The sequence below is a fragment of the Microtus pennsylvanicus genome, chromosome 14 (genome assembly GCF_037038515.1).
Source record: "Microtus pennsylvanicus isolate mMicPen1 chromosome 14, mMicPen1.hap1, whole genome shotgun sequence".
Lineage (NCBI taxonomy): Eukaryota > Metazoa > Chordata > Mammalia > Rodentia > Cricetidae > Microtus > Microtus pennsylvanicus.
Window position 1 is genome coordinate 51,617,791 of NC_134592.1, and position 15,265 is coordinate 51,633,055.

A 15,265-nucleotide genomic window follows, 5' to 3' on the forward strand; every position below is an offset into this window, starting at 1 on the left:
AAGTTCCTTGGTAGAACTTTTGGGATCGCTTATGTAAACTATCATATTATCAGCAAACAGTGAGAGTTTGACTTCTTCTTTTCCAATTTGTATCCACTTGATTTCTTTTTGGTGTCTTATTGCTCTAGCAAGGACCTCAAGAACTATATAGAATAGATATGGAGAGAGTATACAACCTTGTCTTGTTCCTGATTTCAGTGGATCCCTGGGAGTTTCTCTCCATTTAGTTTGATGTTGGCTGTTGGCTTGCTGTATATTGCATTTATTTTGTTTAGGTATGTTCCTTGTATCCCTGCTCTCTCTAAGACCTTTATCATGAAGGGATGTTGTATTTTGTCAAAATGTTTTTCGCCATCTAATGAGATGATCATGTGTTTTTTACTTTTCAGTTTGTTTATATGGTGGATTATGTTGACAGATTTTTGTATATTGAACCATCCCTGCAACTCTGGGATTAAGCCGACTTGATCATGGTGGATGATGTTTCTGATGTGCTCTTATATTTGATTTGCCAGTATTTTATTTAGTATTTTTGCATCAAAGAATGGTACTCAACTTCATATGGAAAAGCAAAAAGCACAAAATAGCCAAAACAATTGTGTACAATAAAAGAAGTTCTGGAGGCATTGCAATCCCTGACATCAAACTCTACTACAGAGCTACAGTACTGAAAACAGCCTGGTATTGGCATAAGAACAGACACCTACTGCACGCACTGGCTTTGTGGGAGCCTAGGCAGTTTGGATGCTCAACTTACTAGACCTGGATGGAGGTGGGGGTTCCTTGGACTTCCCACAGGACAGGGAACCCTGATTGCTTTTCGGGCTGGGGGGAGACTTAATTGGGGGAGGGGGAGGGAAATGGGAGGCGGTGGCAGGGAAGAGACAGAAATCTTTAATAAATAAATAAATTAAAAAAAAAAGATTTCAAAACTGAAGATTAGAGTTAATTTAATCACTTTTAGACATTTTATTTATTGTGTCTATTCGCAGTCCAAGAATCCCATAAAAATCTCTGCTTTCCTCTAAAAAAAAAAAAAAAAAAAAAAGAACAGACAGGAGGATCAATGGAACCAAATAGAAGACCCAGATATCAATCCACACATCTTCAAACACCTGGTTTTTGACAAGGAAGCAAAAAAATATCAAATGGAAAAAAAGAAAGAATATTTAACAAGTGGTGCTGGCATAACTGGATATCAACATGTAGAAGAATGAGAACAGACCCATATCTATCACCATGCAAAATACTCAAGTCTAAATGCATCAAAAACCTCAACATAAAGCTAGCCACCTTATAGAACCTTATAGAAGAGAAAATGGAAAATACACTTCAACTCATTGGCACAGGAGACTACTTTCTGGGTTACCCAGCAGCACAGACACTGAGAGAAACAACTAATAAATGGGACCTCCTGAAACTGAAAAGCTTCTGTAAAGCAAAGGACATAGTCAAAAGACAAAATGACAGCCTACAGAATGGGAAAAGATCTTCACTAACCTCACATCAGACAGAGTTCTGATCCCCAAATATACAAATATACAAAGAACTCAAGAAATTGGTCACCAGAGGAACACATAATCCAATAAAAAATGGAGTACAGACCTAAACAGAGAACTCTCAACAGAGGAATCTAAAATGGCTGAAAGACACTTAAAGAAATGTTCAATATCCTTAGTCATCAGAGAAATGCAAATCAAAATAACTCTGAGATTCCATCTTACACATAGAAGAATGGCCAAGATAAAAACACTGATGACAACTTATGCTGGAGAGGTTTTGGGGAAAAGGGAACACTTCTGCTCACAGATGAATGTATTATTTACTTATCATCCAAGACAGGAACCAGTACTCAGACCAACAGTCAAATGTAATGTGCACAAGGAGTCTAAATTGAACTTCAACATCAATTGTCTTCTGTCAGAGTTCAAGTATTCCATGGAAGACAAAGCAGAAAGATTATAAATACCAGAGGGAATGAAAGACACCGGGAAGACAAGATCCTCTGAATCAATAAAGCAAGGCACATATGAGTTCACAGAGACTGAAGCAGTAGGCAAAGAGCCTGCAGGGGTCTTTTCCGGGTCCTCTGTGTATATATCATTGCTATTGGCTTTGCATTTTTATAGAGATAGTGACTATGAGAACTCTTGAAACTATTCTTTTGTTGGGTTGCCTTGTCCAACTTCAATATGATACCTTTTGTTTCATCTTTTATTTATTTTGTCGTGTTAGTTATTATCTTTTTGAAGTCTATTCTTTTTAGTGAAAGACATAAAGGGATTGGATCAGGAAGGGAGTGGAGATGGGGAGAAACTACAAAAAAGGAGAGAAAGGGGTATGTATAATCATGGCCCATTATGTGAGAAAATAATCTAATTTCCATAAAAGGAAAAATAGAAAAAAATAATTAAATAACTTTGTTTTTCCTTCCATATTTGATTCTCTTACTTAGAGATAGTCTTGTTGAAGCAATGCTACCCCATATAATTCTCTTATATCCAAAGCAAACAATGATTTCTAGTATTTTGTATTTTTCAAATAGCGGTGTGCAGGTTCCAATGTTGAAGTGTATTCATTCTGCTATATATAGAAGACTTGGCAAGTGATTATTTTTTCCAATGAAGCATTGTATACCTTATTAGGCCTCTTATCTTTTAAAAGGGGACTGGGGAAAAGAAGCCAGTAAAATGTTTTGAAAACATTATATCCTAATTTTACAATAAGAAAAAAAAACCCTTACCAGCATAATGATCGCTTTTCCAAATTTATGAAGACAGTCAATGAGTATTGTATTAAATAAAAACTAGTTTCTTTCTAACAGAACCTTCAGTATTCCTCAAATTAATTTTCACTCTTAAAGCCTACTACTATAAAACTACCAGTAAAGCATTGTGCATATCCTCTTTATATGAATAAAGAATGTGTGATGTTTAAGCAGTGACAAAGCAGTAAACAGCAGGCATCATGGTAGGAAGGAAATAAGAAAAGGCACTTTGTGAACAAAAGCACAGAGCAGAGAGGACAAAACGAAAAGAGATCAAAATCTTTGAAAGTTAAAAGCAGTTTTAAGGGTAAAGCTTCCTCCAGCAAGGTCTTGCCTCCTAAATATCCATAAAAAGCACCAAAAACTGAAGAAGTTTTCAGACATCTTATGTGGAGGACATTGTCATACAAATTAATATTGGTTTATATTTAGAGATAAAGAGCAATGGAAATTGGACAATATGTGTTTATAGTTTGAAAGAGAATACAGCTTTGATGAAATTCAGTCAGAATGCTATGCTTATTAAAATTCAGTTCTTAACATAATCTATCTGGATGAAGATCTAACCAAATCAGAATATGAATTATTTTCTTTTTTGACATTGCAATTATAACATTGCTCCTTCCCTTTTTACTCACTTCAAGTCTTCCCACACACCCATTTTGATCTTTTGTCAATTTCATGCCATCTTTTTTCATGCAAAATTATTATTACATATATATTTATAATATATTGCTATATATTGATTTATATCTATATTTCAGGGATGTCCTTTTGTTATTGGATAATGTGCTCCTCCCTGGAGAATAATCTTAACACTCCCAACATTCCTAAGTTGCCTGTAGTTCTTCACATATATTTGAGGTCACCTGGGTTTTCCTCATCCACTTAGCCATGTCATTTTTTTCCTTCCTTGTTCAGTTCATCTTTAGGCAATCATATTAATGAAACTTTATGGGTAATGCAATCTCAAATCATACTCCAAACCCTCTGATCATCCAGCTCTTAGAATTTATTTGTTCCCTCCTCCACAGGGCTCCCTGAACCTTAGATCTTGAATAAATTTCCACTGGGACTAGAGTTCATTATTTCGTATTGTGTTTGATTGTGGTTTTCTGTAATAATCCCCATGTGTTATAAAGAGGTGTTTCCTTTATCAGGAGTGGTGACTACACTTACCTGTGGGTATAAGAATATATGTTTAGATTGCTGTTAGGAGTTATACTATTTTAGTTAAGGAATGGTAGGTTCTCCTTTAAGATCAATCACTATACCAGCCCTATGTGAGTAGGTTTCCAGTACTAGGCATTGTTTCCTTCTTGTTGAACAGATCTTATTGCAGCTGGAGAGCTGTTGGCTATAGCCAGTGCATGCTGCCACTGCTTTACCTTAACGTTTTCATGCCATGCATTTATTTTTTTTTCATCATTGTTATTCCTGGGTAGGACTGTTGGTTGCTTTCTTCTCCCTTTGAAAGTTTGTATGGAGCCTTCAGGTACCATGAAAGCTAATCCTCAGGGAGAAGGCATCCCAGTTACCTTTGACTCAGAGGTCTCTGGGTCTTATTTCTGAAGTATGTGGTGTCCTCAGCAATAGGGTCTTAACTACTACCTCTTGAAAGAAAGCAAAGGCAATAGTAACAGCCTGTGTGTTTTGGGAGTTTCTTAGATACTCTGGGCCAACAATTCAAAAAACTTAATTCCTGTATTTAATATTGAGGTTTTATTTATGTGGTCTCTGGCTATTGAAGGAACATTGATAAGCCAGAAGAGAACTGTTCATTAAACTGTATGTGTATATTTATACACAGAATTACAAGTATTACAGTTTCCTTTGGATAGATACTTAATGGTATGATTCATTCTGAGTATTTGAAACATTAATATTATTTTTACCACTATTTCTATTTCTTCTGCATTTACATCCCTCTTGTCTTCCTGAAGAAGCTCCTTTTTCTTTTAACACTGACCAGATCACAGAGGCATGGTTTCTTTTTACTTCCCTACTTCTTCAGTTACTTCAGCATATGTAATCATATCTGAAGATTTATGGCTCAGAGACACCCATGATAGAGAGGATGTGAATGTTTATTATTCTGAGTTACCTTACTCAATTTTTCAGTTCTATACAAAAATATATGATTTAAATTTTCTTTATAGCTAAACAGTATCCCATAGTGTATATGGACCAGTTTTTCGTTACCCACACATTTTTCAAAGGCTGTTTAGGTTGTGTCTATCTTCCAGCTATTATGACTAGAACAGAAATAAACATGACTGAGAAAATATCTGAGAAGTTGGATATGGATTCTTTGGGGCATATTCCAAGGAATGAAAAGTCATTGACTTCGGAAAGTTGATCCTGTATGCTGCCACATTGTGGAGTTTGTTTATAATATCTAGCAGTTTTCTGGTAGAATACAATCTCTAATTTATAATAACATATCATTTACAAATATGGATAGTTTGACTTCTTTCTTTATCTGTATCCCTTTAACATCCTTTCCCTGTGTTATTGCATCAGTTAACACTTTGAGCATAATATTAAGAAGGACAAGGGCAGTGGACATTCTTGCCTGACTCCTAATTTCAGTAGTATTTCTTCAAATGTTTCCCCATACAGGATGGCAATAGTTGTTAATTTCTCATAAAGAGACTTTATTGTGTTCAGGAATGTTATCTATGTTTTCTGAGTATTTTCCCAGGAGGGCATGTTAATTTTTTTTCAAAAGAATGTTTTTGCATCTGTTGAAATAATTATTTTTGTCTTTAAGTCAATTAATGTAATTTATTGCATTTATTTACTTGTGCATGCTGAACAATATTGTATTTCACTGAGAAGGTCAACTTGGTCATGGCAGTAGTCATCAACACAGCTACAACACATGTAATCTACAACAGTGACCTGTCTTGAGACATACTGGTGCAATAGAGGCACAAAAATTATGGGAGTAACCAATCACTTTCTGATTGGATTTCAAGTCCTCCCAGGAAATAAAACTTATACCTGATATGACTATTTTGATCAAGATCCTGAGACAAGTAAGACCATGGTCCTGGAGGAAAACCATATACTGTTGTTTTCTTTAAAGAACATAACAATAAAATAACTCCCATTGACTTTCCACTATACCCATAGATGAATGCATGACTCAGTATCAGAGAGACATCTTGCAGTAAATGAGATCTAACAGAGATCCACAACTAGACAGTATGAAGACAGTAAGAGATCTTGCAACACTCAGGCCTAAATGGAATGTCTTCGTCTATTCTCCCTTCAAATGTCAGGTATCTATGTTTCAGAAGAGTTGGAAAGATTGTTATCCAGAAGTGATGGATGATTCCAAGGAAACAATGTCTTTCAAACACAACAGGGATAATGTACATATGATCTCAGAGATACTTTTGCAGCCTGTGTAATAATTGCACAGATTCAAGGAAAATACTGTCCCAGAACTGAGAGAGTGTAATTAGTATAGTCTCACTCTTGTAACCAAGACACTATCTGTAATTGATTACCACTGGCAATAAAAGAATTAGTTTTCTCCATTGGAATCGCACTCGGTATATTAACCACATTTCATTCTTGTCTCTGACCAGGAGCAGTTAACACTAATCAACTCAATGGCATTTTTGCAGATTTTTCTTTGTCTAATTTTGTTTTGTTTGAACATAATTTTGTCTTACTGGCTCTTTACTAGTATTTTAGTTTCCTGTTTTGTGGGTCTGTTTTGTATGTCTTTCTTGGCTTTATTTGTTTGCTTGTTTACTTTTTTAAGAAAGAAAAGTATAGAACAAAATGTTGAATGGATAGGTAGGTTGGGAGATCATGAAGGAACTGGTTGAGAAGAAATTGTTAATAAAATATATTGTATAAAAAATGCTTTCCGTTTACAAAATTGATACCTCAATAATTACAAGAAATTTGAAATTTTTCTTAAAGTATATTACTTTTCTACAATTTATCTAAATAATTTATTTAAACAATTTATCTAAATAACTCAACTATTATTTATCAATATTCAACAATAATTTGAGTGCATTGTTTCATTTATCTTAGTATATAAGTACAAAGTAAATAATTAAAAGATGTAGCAAGTTCTAAATACACTGCTTTCAACCTAATCTTTGAAAAATTTACAGCTATACTTTTGAATACATAATAAAGTCTTTACATGCATTATGATTAAATCTTATTAAAATTAAACTCTTCATAGAGATGTAGATCCATCTTAATTTTGCCTTCAATTCTAATTAACACCCTTTAAAAGTCTATCAAATATGTTCTCATTCAGGTCATTAATCTAAAACTGTAGGATAGGTCAAGGCAGAGAAGAACCCTTTCAAATAATTAATGCTCTTCTTAGACACTGGAAGTCAGTCCTTAATTAACTTCCCTTAGTGCAAAGCATTGGATAGGCTATGAATTTATCTAATTGAATTGGCATCAAATTTATGTCTCTTCAACTTAGCAGTAAATTTTGACAAAAGACTTTACATTTTAGAGGATACTTTCACAAATCTACCTCTAAGATTCTTAAAATTTAACTCTAAATAATATGGAAATGGTGTGAAAAAAGCACACTTGCAATTTAAAAATGACATGAAATTTGTGTAACTTTCAGATTTTTCTTGATTTAAGATTTTTTTTAAAAAATACATGCGTTTATTTTTATTTTATGAGCATGAGTGATTTGCCTCTATACATGTAAGTGCATTGGTACAGATCTGGTGTTGGCAGAGGCCAAATGAGGGCACCAATCTCCTGGAAGGTGAGTTATGGATGACTGTAGATTGCCGTGTGGGTATTGGAAATCTGGCTTTTAACTGTCAAGTCACCTCTCCAGCTCCAATTGATGCTTCTTTTTGTCTATGTGAAAACTTATTTTATTCTTATCATTACTGGATTTAGTTTATATTTAATTCTTATACACCCAGAAGCTCATATAAATTTAATACACGTTGCTTAAATAGTAATGTCACTTAATTATGGTTAGAGGTACCTTTTAAAGGAGAAATAAAATAAAACCACAAACCACAAAGAAATGATTGCTGTTCTCAACTTATTGCACAATAACTATCAATAGAAATATATTTATTATTCCCAAACAACACAGGATCAGTATTTTTAAGTAATTATTATAATAAAATAAAATAAGTTTCAATAATGAATTGGATAAATGAACTATCACTTTATAAATAAATCACTAGTTCTAAAATACTCATAAAACTATAGACTATGCTCAGACTAACCCTGTGAAAGAGATTTTATACACATTTAGTTAACAAAAATGAAAAACAACAAAGTATTAGTGTATATATAACTTTTCTTAGTAAGTATAGTTTACATATAAATGGTGTAGAAATAGACTTTTCTTTGCTAATCATTATTTTACAGTGGATATACCCAAAGACCTGTACCTACCTTTTTCATTTATAATACAGCAGATATATTCATCCTTGCTCATATCATCATTTGTAATAAAAGTGAGTGTAGCCCTAACCTAAGTCTCTGTCAATAAGGATAGAAGCAAACATGCTGCCTGCACACAAAAAGGAATCTCACATAGTAGTGTAAATTAACAGCTGCAAGAATCTAAAAATAATGACATCAGATAATAAGGCACATAAACAAATACGTTTACAGTATGATTCCATGTACACATGCAACACAATCCTGATAGCTAGCGTGTTATGTTCCATTTAAGTATGTGATGCCCACAATATTTGACTATGTTGTTAGGAGAGTTAAAGACATTTAATATCAATATTTTCAGCAGCCATGAAAAGAAATAACTTTTTTAAACTTTTGTTTTCTAATACTATACCTAAAATTTTAGTTGAAAGTGTATAGACATGATTCAGTGATTAAGAGTTTGTGTTGCTCTTTCAGTGCACCCGGGTTCTATTTCAAATACTCACATGACAATCCATAGCCATGAGCTCTTATGCCCTCTTTTGGCCTCTGTGGACACCATGCATGCATTAGGTCTGCATACATTTTCATAGACAAAACCATCACATGCATACATTTTTCATCTTTAAAAATGTTTAATGGATAATATTTTTGCATTTGTGTCATTCTGTCTTCATGAGTAAAGAAAAACATATGTAAAATATATGTGCAGACTTACACATCTACTACCAAAATTTAGATGTAATGTAATAACAAGTATTTAGTAAAATTATGAATGTCAAAAGAATGAACATACTAAACAGAAAAAGAAATATTTTATATTCTACCCATGTTATCAATCCATATTAGATAGCTCTAAATTATATACAACATATACATTTGTAATCAAGGGGATATAAACCAAAGCTTCTGATAAAATTAATTTATTTCGTGAATCTAATAACAGACACTGTATAACTCCCAAATGAGTGCTTGTTCTAATGAAAATTAAGTTCTGAGTATCAATCAAGTTTACTAATATCAATTTATTTTCCAAAGAGAATATGCCCAGAGTGTTTTATTTTAAAATTTTTCTAATTTCCACAATTGCATAGGTCTTACCTGAGGTCTTCCTGGTAGATTCCTGGGAATTTCCCCAGTGCCAGGTTTCTTGATAGCCCCATAATTTTTCCCTCAATCAAGATATCTCTTTCTTTGTTCTCCCTCTCTGTCCTCATCCTATCTCAACCATCCTGTTCCCTCAAGTTTCCCTCCCTCCTCCACCCTTTCTGCTATCCCTTTCCCCCTAACCCCATGCTCCAGTTTTTTCAAGAGCTCTTGTCTGATTATTTCCCTTTCCCATGGGGATCCACGTGTGTGTTTCTCTTAGGGGTCTCCTTGTCCCACATAGTTTCTCTGGTGTCTAGTTATCCTTTGCCTTACATCTAATACTCACTTATGAGTGAGCACATACTGTGCTATTCTTCCTGGGTCTGGGTTACCTCACTCAAAATTGCTTTTTCCAGTTCCATCCATTTGCTTACAAATTTCAAGATGTCGTTTTTTTTTTTTTTTCAGCTGAATGGTACTCCACTGTGTAAATGACTGCCTTGCCCTGTAGTCAGATTGAAAACTATCATAAGTGCCATCATAGAACCTTCAACCAGCAACTGACTGAAGCAGATGCAGAGCTTTATAGTGGAGCACCGGGCTGAGCTCCCAAAGTCCAGTAGAAAAGACGGAGAAATGAGAATATGGATAGCCACAGAACCAGCTTTTCTGAGCTAAAGGGAAATCTCAGACTCCTTCGTGACTGCAGGGACAAGTTTGAGACCAAGGTAAGACTGATGAATGTGGGTTACAATTTTATGACTGCTTCAGTCTGTGGTGTCACTGGAAGTGAGAACAGAATTAATCCCTACTGCTTATACTAGCTTTTTGCAACCCATTCTCTTTCAATAAATACGTTGCTCAGTATAGATATAGGGGGGAAGGCCTTCATCTTGCCTCAAAGCTATATGCTAGACTTGACTGAGTTCCCCATGGGAAACCTTACCCTCTCTGAGGAGTAAATAGGGGGGAGGTGGAGGGAACAAGAAGAGAGAAGGTAGTGGGAACAGGAACTGGTATGTAAAATGAAAAAAGATAGTTTTGCTTCATTTTGTTCTTTAAATAAAATAAATTGATCAATTTTTTAAAAGGAAAACAATTCTTTTTTTTTTTTTTAAATATGGAACGCTTCACGAATTTGCGTGTCATCCTTGCGCAGGGGCCATGCTAATCTTCTCTGTATTGTTCCAATTTTAGTATATGTGCTGCCGAAGCAAGCACAAGGAAAACAATTCTTATATCCTGAAATAAGTCTTTTATTTCAGTTTCCTAGACACTTAAGTCTCGAGTTCTCCTAATTTACCAAGTCTCTGTCACCCATTAAAGGATATCATTTTTGTTAATAGAAAATGGTAGTTGATTTCTGGTTTAAGAATTTTGCAGATATTATCTTTATTGTGAATATTTTCCCAGTATGCACTATGGATGCCATGCCAGCCTTTCCTTCACCTCTTCCCTTTGCATTGCTGAGTACAAATCATAGATAGATTCAGAACCGAGTTCATTCTTGCTCTCCACATGCTCTTCATTTTCTGTCTTCAGTTATAAAATACAGCTCCAGAAGGGCAGTATCTTCTCCTTCCTAGCTAATGCTATGCTACAAGGGGGCAGCTGCCTCACATGGAAGAAATGACAAGTTTTTCTCACCTATTGTTGAATGAGTAGATGCTGTGCTATTGAGCTTCTTAGGACTTTCTGGTCTTCACTTGTCTAGAGTTTGTGTTTCAGTTTGTTTGTTTTCCTGAGACTAGTTCTTACTCTGTAGCCAGACTAGCTAATAATGGAAAACCAGCCTCTTACCTCTTTCTTCAGATAGCTGGGATTATAAGCATGAGTCAGTGCACCCTAGACTGTGTAGTTTATAGAACTGAAATAATCATAACTTTCTGGGTGAGCTTTCAACACTGAAATAAAGCTGAAGTACTAGGCCAAGTCAGAGAAAGTAACTATACATTTGTTTATTGATTAACGTGAGTATGTATATACTACAGACACCAACAGGAAAGAACTACACATAATACTTTGAAGGTGAAAAGAGAAATGAGATCAGCAATAAACAGACTTATTATACAACAAATAATGATGGAAAAGACTATGACTTCCAGACATCTGTATCAAAAAGATACTTAATACACTCTAAGAAAGTACTAAAATAAGTTACATGCATCCACTATATTGTTATGAACTTGAAATTAAATTGTATTCATATTCATTGTTGACTTATAATTACTCTAATGACAACAAATTAGACACTATAGCGTTGAAATGTTTTTTTCTTTTTTTTAAATCTTTTTTTTTATTGAGAAAATGAGAAAAAAGAAAACAAGTTTCCACCTCCTCCCAGCCTCCCATTTCCCTCCCCCTCCTCCCACCCTTCTCCCCCTCCTCCCAGCCTTTTCCCCCTCCCCCCACTCCTTTCCCCCTCCCTCTCCAGTCCAAAGAGCAGTCAGGGTTCAGAAAACTGTTTAGAGGACTATGTAGGGTGTGCCCATTGCTGCTAAAAGTCTCTTTTTCTAGTATTGATGACTAAATATTAACTGGATTTTATGGTTTCAAAGCTTCTCCTCATGGTATGCATCAGTGTACAAATGATAGCTTTGTCTTTTCACACCAAGCACTACACCTTTGCATTGCTGCATAAAAACATTGCACTGGGTGTCTGAAATAAAAGTTGTTTTGTTTGTGTGTGTGTGTGTGTGTTTACCCATGGGAATGATGTGTATATATAATTTGGACTTAAAAATGAACCAATATAATTTCATAAGCATACATTAAACAGTGTCTAACAATAGACCATAAAGAAAGGATAATAAATACGTACAGCAAAGGACAGCCACTTAAAGCAGCACAATTGCAGAAATTAAACTCTTTACTGAACATTATTTGTGCTCCCTCTGAGCACAGGTAAGGAGCTAAGGAATGCAACATAAATATTATACCCAAGTTCACTTTTGATTTTCTATTCCTATGTCTACTTTTACTTGCAGAAATATCACATTCATGAATTATTTTCAGGGGGTAAAAATAAATGTGTCAGGTTTTCTCCCATTTGCAGTGGAAGAAAGTGAATATTATCAACTCATTAAGATTCTTGAATAAAATATTATTTTATTCCTAGGGGTATACTGCTGAAGCCAGAAACATGTGGAGAACACACTCTGAAGTTTTCTTATTACTTCTCGTTTCTTTTCCATTTAATAATATGGCAATGGTATTTATTTTATTAAATATTTAATTATTTATTATGTATTACGTATAAATGCACATGATGACTACTAAATTTACTTATTGATATATAAATTAAACCAAAGAGAACATTTCGTTGTATTTATAGAGCTTATTTGGTGATATGTCATTAAGTAATGTAGGGTTTACTTTGGTGTATGTGTGTTGTCCTAAGGATTAACCTGTCTTCATGAACACTCAGTAAGCATTCTATTTGTGAGCTAAATCAAAGTTTTAAGGGTATCATAACAATGTGGAGTTTATTGATGTGCCAGAAAAAATTAAACAAGTATGAGCAGACAGTGTGATCTATATGTGTAAAATTGAGATAAAGTAGTAAACATTTGCTCCAAAAGCTTTCATTTGAAAATGAAACAATTCAAAAACCAAACCTGTATTATCCTGACAGTTGTCTTATTTTCTCACTTTGTTCATAAAATTAAGAAGGCAGTAATAATTTTGCTTTCATTAGAGTCATTTATGTCATAATTTTTTAAAGTATTTGAAGAAATTCAGCTTCAGTAGTTCTTATAAACAAAATATAAGTTCTCTAACACTACTGTCTCAGTAAGATGTAACTGATACAACATCATCACATTGTGGATTCTTTATCAACATGTAAAAATCAGATGAGAAGAATTCAGATCAAAGCAGTGATGAATAAAATCACTCCTGTTTTCAGCACGGAACAAAAATATTAAATCTTTACAGTTTCTACAGACTAATAATTCTGAAACAATTGGCTGGGCAGAAGTGACCTAAGGTCTCTTAGGAGATTGCAGTAAAATATCCAGTGAGAGCATACTTCACTGGAGAACAAGGTGGAGACTTATTCCCACAGGGGTCTTATTGACAAAAGTTTCTGTCCCACCTGGTCCTGCAGCCATTCCGTCTCAAAGAAAAACACATAGGTTTATGTTAATTATAAACAGTTTGATCTGTTAGCTCAGGATTATTATTAACTAGCTCTTAAAACTTAAATTAACCATAATTCTTGTCTAGATTTAGCCACATGGCTTTGTGTCTTTTCTCAGAAAAGCATTTTATCTTGCTTTTTCTATGCTGACTCTCTGCCTTTTCTTTTTCCAGAATCCTCTTAGTCTGGTCATCCCACCAATATTTCCTGCCTGGCTACTGGCCAATTAGTGTTTTATTAAACCAACATGAGTGACAAATCTTTACAATGTACAAGAACATTGTCCCACAGCTACTTCCTCTTTTGTGTTTCCTTATTCTTATCTCCTGTATAAGGCCAACCAGTGTTTTATTAAACTAATACGAGTGAAAAATCTTTACACCATACAAGAGCATTATCCCACAGCAGGCTCCCACCATGAAGCTTCAGATCTTGCTAAGATCTGAAAGCAGATTGTTAAAGATTTGGCTCTTGGCTTTCATCTTTTGTGTGACTCTTGAGAGAGCAAGGCAGGTATTGCAGAGCTTCTATATTCTTAGGTATTGCATCCCATCTTCCTTTAATATTGTTGCATAGGTCTTTCCTAATGAATTTTGTGCCAAATATATTGAAGGGGCATGCAATAAAATGAAGCTCATTGGAAATCATTTCAGAGGCTTGCAGCCACACCCTGGATATTTCTAATTAATATATATTTTTAAATATTACAACAGTTTTCCCCTAAATTTCCTTTCTCTAGGATCCCTCCAGGTACTTTCTACCCAACCACTCCCATGGCATCCCAAGATTGATAAACTCCTTTTCTTTCATTTTATACATATACATGTGTGTATGTGCTTATGTGTGTATACACAGATATATGTACATAAATATATATTTATTTAATTTATACATATATTCATATCATATATCACAAAATTATACTTACATTATGTATTTATATATGCACTTATATATTGTTTTATATATTATCTGCTTCTAATATAAATATATATATATATATACACAACTTGTTGAGTCCATTTTTGTTATTTATGTGTATATGGTTTCAGGCTTTGCACTGGACAATATTTAATAAAAGGTCTCATCCATGAGGGAGGATAATTCTCCCTCTTCTAGAAGTCAGTAGTTGACTAATTTTTTTGTCTAGGCGTGGATTGCTGCAAATTTTTCACCTTTCCATTGTAATATGTCCATTGATATTAGCATTGTTCTATTGTTCCTTGTACAAACATTTCTAGAAACATCTATTTCTTTATGGTCTTTTGAGTTTATCATCTCTTTCACTTGTAATGACCTGTGATCAGACTTTGCATATTTTCCAATTTTTGTAACAGATGCCAACCTGTCTGTGATTAGATAAGTTCATCTCACACCCTAAGGCAAAGCCCTCAGAAGTAAACACCTGTTCTACCTGCTTCATTTTTTATACAAACTAAATTAGGATAAGTCTCTATTTATCTTGGAGATGTTGAGCTTTTCTTCTGATTATAATATTAACATGTTTTGGACAACGATTTCGAGGCTAAAATTAGTACTTGCTATTTAGAGAGGATCTTTCCTGCCCATTTGTCATCTGAGATCTCCAACATCCAGGGAGATGGGATGACCAAGGTCACAAGCAAAGAACAAAATTCTAGTATAGAAATTCTTTTTCTGTAGTTGTTCCTTTATACCTTGCTAGGAGCTGAAGAGGTTTCAATCATCCCTTGCAACGAAAGCAGAATTTGTAAAATTAGCATGAGAGATTATAGGCTGATTGCAATGGAATACTTCCCAACGACAGCAGCAGCACGCATTTCTCTGCATGATTTTCTTCCTTTCATTGTGCTGGAACTGCAGCCCATGATTTC

The 15,265-nt window shown here is 34.4% G+C and overlaps 1 non-coding gene across 1 annotated transcript; it reads right to left on the minus strand.

The window, feature by feature from the left end:
* Positions 1-10,385: 10,385 nt before the first annotated feature.
* On the minus strand, positions 10,386-10,492 carry LOC142835433 (U6 spliceosomal RNA). The gene has a single exon (XR_012907860.1). It is a non-coding gene; the product is annotated as a U6 spliceosomal RNA (small nuclear RNA).
* Positions 10,493-15,265: the final 4,773 nt, after the last annotated feature.